Genomic DNA, 5,968 nt, shown 5'->3' with positions numbered 1-5,968 from the left:
GAAAGGGTAGCAAAAATGAGTGGGAAGTTGGATGATCAGGAAGCTTTTAAAATTCAACAAAAGGCAACCAGAAAAAGCTGTAAGAAGGGAAAAGATGAAATATGAGGGCAAACTGGCCAGTAATATAAAGCAGGACACTAAAAGTTTCTTCAGTTATACAAAGAGTAAAAGGGAAGTGAGAGTTGATACTGGACCACTGGAAAATGATGCTATTGATGTAGTAATGGGGGACAAAGAAATGGCAGATGAACTTAATGGGTACTTTGCATCACTCTTCACTGTGGAAGACACTAGCAATGTGCCAGAGGTCCATAAGTGTCAGGGAGCGGGAGTGAGTGCCATTGCTACTGCAAAGAGAAAAGTGCTAGGCAAACTGAAATGTCTTAAGGTGAATAAGTCTCCTGGACCAGATAAGTTAGCCTAACCTCAGTGGTCGGAAAAGTGTTGGAGTCCATTATTAAGGATGAAGCTTTGGGGTACTTGGAGACTAATGATAAAATAAATCAAAGTCAGTATGGTTTCTGTAAGGGGAAATCTTACCTGAGAAATCTGTTTGAGTTCTTCAAGGAAGTAATAAAGGAGAGGCAGTGGATGTCATTAACTTGGATTTTCAGAAGACATTTGACAAAGTGCCACACATGAGGCTGCTTACCAAGATAAAATGCTATGGCATTACAAGAAAGTTACTGGCATGGATAGAGGAATGGCTGACAGGTAGGAGGCAGCAAGTGGGAATAAAAGGGGCCTTTTTTAATAGGCTGCCAGTGACTAGTGCTGTTCCTCAGGGGTCAGTATTGGGACCATTACTTTTCCCATTGTTTGTCAGTGATTTGAATAATGGAATTGATGACTTTGTGGAAAAATTTGCGGATGATACGAAGATAGCTGGAGGGGTAGGTAGTGCTGAGGAAGCAATGTGATTGCAGCAGGACTTAGACAAATTGGAAGAATGGGCAAAAATGTGGCTGATGGAATAAAGTGTTGGAAAATGTATGATAACGCATTTTGGTCTAAGGAACAATAGTGTGGACTATTATCTAAACGGGGAAGGGTTCAAACATCAGAGGTGCAGAGGGTCTTGTGCAAGACTCCCAGAAGGTTAATTTACAGGTTGAATCCGTGGTAAAGAAGGCAAATTCAATGTTAGCATTTATTTCAAGGGGAATAGAATATAAAAGCAAGGAGATAATGCTGATGCTTTATAAGACACTAGCCAGGCCACACGGAGTATTGTCAACAGTTTTGGGCCTCATGTCTCAGAAAAGATATGTTGTCATTGGAGAAACCCTAGAGAAGGCTCATGAGAATGATTCTGGGAATGAAGGGGTTAACATATGAGGAGCATTTGGCAGCTTTGGGTCTGTACTCACTGGAATCTAGAAGAATGCAGGAGATCTCATTAAGGACTAGATAGGGTGGATGTGGAGAGGATGCTTCCTATGGTGTGGGTATCCAGAACTAGAGGACACAGACTCAAAATTGAGGGGTGACATTTTAGAACAGAGGTAAGGAGGAATTTTTTTAGCCAGAGAGTGGTGAATCTGTGGAATGTTCTACCACAGACAGCGGTGGAGGCCAATTCTGTGGGTATATATAAGATGGAAGTTGATCGTTTCCTGATCGGTCAGGGCATCGAAGGATGTGGCGCGAAGGCAGGTGTATGGGATTCATTGGGATCCGGGATCAGCCATGATGGAATGGTGGAGCAGATTCGATCAGCTGAATGGCCTAATTCTGCTCCTATGTCTTATGGTCTTATAAAAGTGCAAAAATTAGTGGGGTTAGAAATTTGAGAAGCTTTTTAAAACCAACAGAAGGCAACTAAAAAAATTAAGACAGTAAAGATGAAAGCTAGCCTGACACCAATAGCTAAATGTAAGCTAGCCTGACACCAATAGTTTCTTCAGAAATTGTAAAAGAAAGGCAAGCGTGACTATCGGCCCACGGGAAGTCAATGCTGGAGAGCACTCCTGCCGTCACCTTGTGTTTCTCCTTCCCCTCCCACTCACCTTCTAACTCTGGCCTCTCACCTTTTTTCTCCAGTCCTGCTGAAGGGTCTCAGCCCAATTCATTGACCGTAATCTTTTCAATAGATGCTGCCTGGCTTGCTGAGTTCCTCCAGCATTTTGTTTGTGCTGTTTGGATCTTCAGCATCTGGAGAGATAGTAATGCGGGACAAGGAAATTGCAGAAGTATTGAATAAGTATTTTGCATCAGTCTTCACTGTGGAAGACGCGAGCAGTATGCTGAATGTTGCAGGTGTCAGGAAGCACAAAGTGTGTGAAGTTACCATAACTAGAGAGAATGCTCTTGGGGAACTAAAAGTTCACCTGGACCTGAAAGATGTCTGAAGACATTATGGAGGATTAGTAATGATCTTTCAAAGATCACTAGATTCTGGAATGGTTCTGGAAGACTGGAAAATTGCAAATGTCACTCCACTCTTCAAGAAGAGAGAGAGGCAGAAGAAAGGAAACTATAGGCCAGTTAGTCTGACCTCAGTGGTTGGGAAGATATTGGAGTTGATTATTAAGAATGAGTTCTCAGGGTACTTGGAGGCACATGATAAAATAGGCCATAGTCAGCATGGTTTCCTCAAGGGAAATTCTTGTCTGACAAATTTGTTGGAATTCTTTGAAGAAACAACAAACAGGATAGACAATGGAGAATCGGTTGATGTGTATTTGGATTTTCAGAAGGCCTTTGATGAGTTGCTGCACATGAAGTTGCTCAACAAGCTATGATCCCATGGCATTACAGGAAAGGTCCTTGCATGGAGAAAGCAGTGCCTGGTTGGCAGGAGGAAGAGGGTGGGAATAAGGGTAATCTTTTTTGGTTGGTTGCCGGTGACCAGTGGTGTTCCACTGGGGTTTCTATGATGGGACCGATCCTTTTTATATTATATGCCAATGATTTGGTTGATGGAATTGATGGCTTTGTTGCAAAGTTTGCAGAGGATGTGAAGGTAAGTGGAGGAGAAGGTAGTTTTGAAGAAGTAGAAAGTTGACAGAAGGACTTAAACAGATTAGGAGGATGAGCAAAGAAATAGCTGATGGAATACAGTGTCAGGAAGTGTATGGTTATACATTTTGTTGAAAAAGTGAAAGGGTAAACTATTTTCTAAATGGAAAGAAAATACCAAAAAAAACTGAAGTGTAAGGGGACTTGGGAGTCGTTGTGCAGGATTCCCTAAAGGTTAATTTGCAGGTTGTGTCATGGTCCATCCATGAAGTCCGTATTCCGGTTCACGGTCTGGTCCATTGATCCTTGCTCCAGGTTTTCCTGTCTACCCTGTTTCTGTTCTTGTTGAGATAATTGAGGCAGCTGTTGCTCGTTGGGGTTGGTTGCATAAATACCTTCAGAGACCAGGGTGTGGCCGCTGGATTGTTCTTGTCCTTGCTCCTTGTATCCCTTCCCCTGCCTTCTGTTTCCTCGCCTGAAGCCCTGCCTGTCTTGCCGGTAGCTCTCGTCTCGCCTTGCTTTGCCAGAAGCCTTGTCTTGTCTTGCCGGTAACTCTTGCCCCGTCTCGCCTGCAGTCTTGTCCTGGAACCATCCTGTACCTAGCTCCCTTCCTGTCCCTTGCCTCTGTCAGGTGGTGATCCGCCCCCTGCCCAGGAGAAGCCTGCCAAGCCTCGCCTCAAGTCTCCTGCCTCCTGCCTCCAGCCTCGCCTCACGTCAAGTCTCCTGACTCCTGCCTCCAGCCTCGCCTCAAGTCTCCTGCCTCCAGCCTCCAGCCTCGCCTCAAGTCTCCTGCCTCCAGCCTCCAGCCTCACCTCGCCTCAAGTTTCCTGCCTCCAGCCTCCAGCCTCACCTCGCCTCAAGTCTCTTGCCTCCAGCCTCCAGCCTCCAGTCTCGCCTTGCCTCAAGTCTCCTGCCTCCAGCCTCGCCTCAAGTCTCCTGCCTCCAGCCTCCAGCCTCCAGTCTCGCCTTGCCTCAAGTCTCCTGCCTCCAGCCTCGCCTCAAGTCTCCTGCCTCCAGCCTCCAGCCTCACCTCAAGTCTCCTGCCTCCAGCCTCCAGCCTCACGTCAAGTCTCAAGCCTCCAGCCTCCTGCCAAGACTCGCTTCGTCTCTTGCCTAGCCCCAAACCAGAGGCAAGACCCAGGTACTGGGTCCTTGTCCAGTCTCTGGCTCGGAGTCCATCCTGCCTCCTGCCAAGCCTCGCCTCTAGCCTCAAGCCTGAAGACTCCAGCCTCTAGCCTCTAGCCTCTAGCCAAGCCAAGTCTCTAGCCTCTGGCCGCTAGCCAAGCCAAGTCTCTAGCCTCTGGCCTCTAGCCAAGCCAAGTCTCTAGCCTCTGGCCTCTAGCCAAGCCAAGCCTCTGGCCTCTAGCCAAGCCAAGTCTCTAGCCTCTTGCCAAGCCAAGCCTCTAGCCTCTAGCCTCAAGCCTGAAGATTCCAGCCTCATCCTGCCTGCCTGCCAAGGCTCATCCTTGCCTAGTTCTGGGGTCCGAGCCAGAGGCAAGACCCAGATATTGGGTCCTTGTCCAGCCTCTGGCTCGGAGTCCAAGCCCGGGCTCCTAGCTCTCTTGTCCAGTCCTGTTCCGGGTTCCCGGTTTTCGTGTCCATGTCCTTGCCATCGCCCTGTATCCTAGTCCTGTCCCTAGTACTTCAGTGTCTGTGCCTTGCACTTGGGTTCGTTCCCAGCCACCTCCTTATGACAGGTTGAGTCTGTGGTGAGTGTGATGTTAGTATTCAGTTCGAGAGGACGAGAAAGAAAAGCAAGGTTGTAATGTAGAGACTTTATGAAGCACTGGAGAGGCCTCACTTAGAACATTGTGAGCAATTTTGGGCCCCTTATCTTGGAAAGGATAGAAACATAGAAACATAGAAAATAGGTGCAGGAGCAGGCCATCCGGCCCTTCGAGCCTGCACCGCCATTTATTATGGTCATGGCTGATCATCCAACTCAGAACCCCGCCCCAGCCTTCCCTCCATACCCCCTGACCCCTGTAGCCACAAGGGCCATATCTAACTCCCTCTTAAACATAGCCAATGAACTGGCCTCAACAGTTTGCTGTGGCAGAGAATTCCACAGATTCACCACTCTCTGTGTGAAACTACAGGATGTGCTGAAACTAGAGGTGGGTTCAAAGGAGGTTCACAACTATGATTCCAGGATTGAGTGGCTTGTCACATGAAGAACGTTCGATGGTTCTGAGCCTGATTTCAATAGAATTTAGAAGAATGAGGGGTGACCTCATTGAAACCTATCATATGGTGAAAGGCCTTGATAGAGTGGATGTGGAGACGATCTTTCCTACGATAGGAGAGTCTAAGACCAGAGGACACAGTCTTTTAGAATGAGATGAGGTAGAATTTCTTTAGCCAAAGTATTGAATTTGTGGAATTTTTTGCCACAGGCCGCTTAATAGGTAGTGGGAGCTTATCCCCACTGCCCGCCCCACTACTACGAGAGTAAAATGCGCTGTTTTGCTTCAACAACCATCACAGTCTGAGGATGAGCCAGGGGCAGCCCACAAGTGCTTCTGGCACCAACATAGCATGTGTGTTACTCTACATTTCAAGTATCTGTAGAATCTCTCGTGTTTACTAACCCTTTGGTCTTTGGGAGGAAGGCGGGTCACAAGGAGGAAACCCACGCGGCGACCAGTGGGGGAGGGAGGGCTGTAAACAACTCCTTGGACTGTAAAGATTACACTTCCATTCAAAATGATTTCCGCATAGTAGGCACCGCTGAGATTCGAACTCAGGATCTCCTGTTTACTAGACAGGCGCTTTAACCAACTAAGCCACGGCGCCGGCTGCTAAACTGATGCTTCTCTCAGTATGACCCATTCAAGTCTGGTTCTCTCTTTGATCTGATTTGATGGCGTGATGCGAGAATCTATGTCTGTTTCAACGGACAGAGGTTTGATCCTGACCTCGAATGTTCAAAGTTCAGAGTAAATTTACTATTACTACCCTGAGATTCATTTTCTTGCGGATATTCATAATAAATGTAAAAAACGCA

General features: G+C 47.1%; 1 non-coding gene across 1 annotated transcript; it reads right to left on the bottom strand.

The window, feature by feature from the left end:
- Positions 1-5,683: 5,683 nt before the first annotated feature.
- On the bottom strand, positions 5,684-5,757 carry trnat-agu (transfer RNA threonine (anticodon AGU)). The gene has a single exon. It is a non-coding gene; the product is annotated as a tRNA-Thr (tRNA).
- Positions 5,758-5,968: the final 211 nt, after the last annotated feature.

Source organism: Mobula hypostoma, chromosome 18 (assembly GCF_963921235.1).
Source record: "Mobula hypostoma chromosome 18, sMobHyp1.1, whole genome shotgun sequence".
NCBI lineage: Eukaryota > Metazoa > Chordata > Chondrichthyes > Myliobatiformes > Myliobatidae > Mobula > Mobula hypostoma.
This window is presented reverse-complemented; position numbering and strand designations above follow the sequence as displayed.